This window comes from Egretta garzetta, unplaced genomic scaffold, assembly GCF_000687185.1.
Source record: "Egretta garzetta isolate BGI_Z169 unplaced genomic scaffold, ASM68718v1 scaffold63, whole genome shotgun sequence".
Taxonomy (NCBI): domain Eukaryota; kingdom Metazoa; phylum Chordata; class Aves; order Pelecaniformes; family Ardeidae; genus Egretta; species Egretta garzetta.
In genome coordinates, this window is record NW_009259199.1 from 965,159 (window position 1) to 965,585 (window position 427).

Genomic DNA, 427 nt, shown 5'->3' on the forward strand with positions numbered 1-427 from the left:
CGTGCTGCGGCGCGGGGGGAGCCTCAGCTGCGCCGTCCCCATCTCCAGCCACTGCCCTCAGCACAGCGCGGTTTGCACTAGCGGGCAGGCAGCACCGTTCTGCTGTGCAAGCGGGGGCTGCTGTTCTAGCAACGTTGCCTGTCAAGCAGAAATTTGTTTTGGAAAGCTCAGATGTATTGAGAAAGATTTCACGTGAATTTCACATTTATACGCAACCCCGGTTGAACAATTCCAGCAGGAGTCAAGGCTCCCCCAAGCCCTTGGCCTGGAGACGGGACCCTCCGCTGTTCTGCCCCGCTGACGAGGCATATGGGACACTGCAGGGTGAGGTGTCCAACCTGTGACCTCCCAGTGTGATAAACCCATTATTGAGCCCTAAAGCGACCTTCTTACGTACTTGGCATTATTGTTATCGGTGATGATCAGA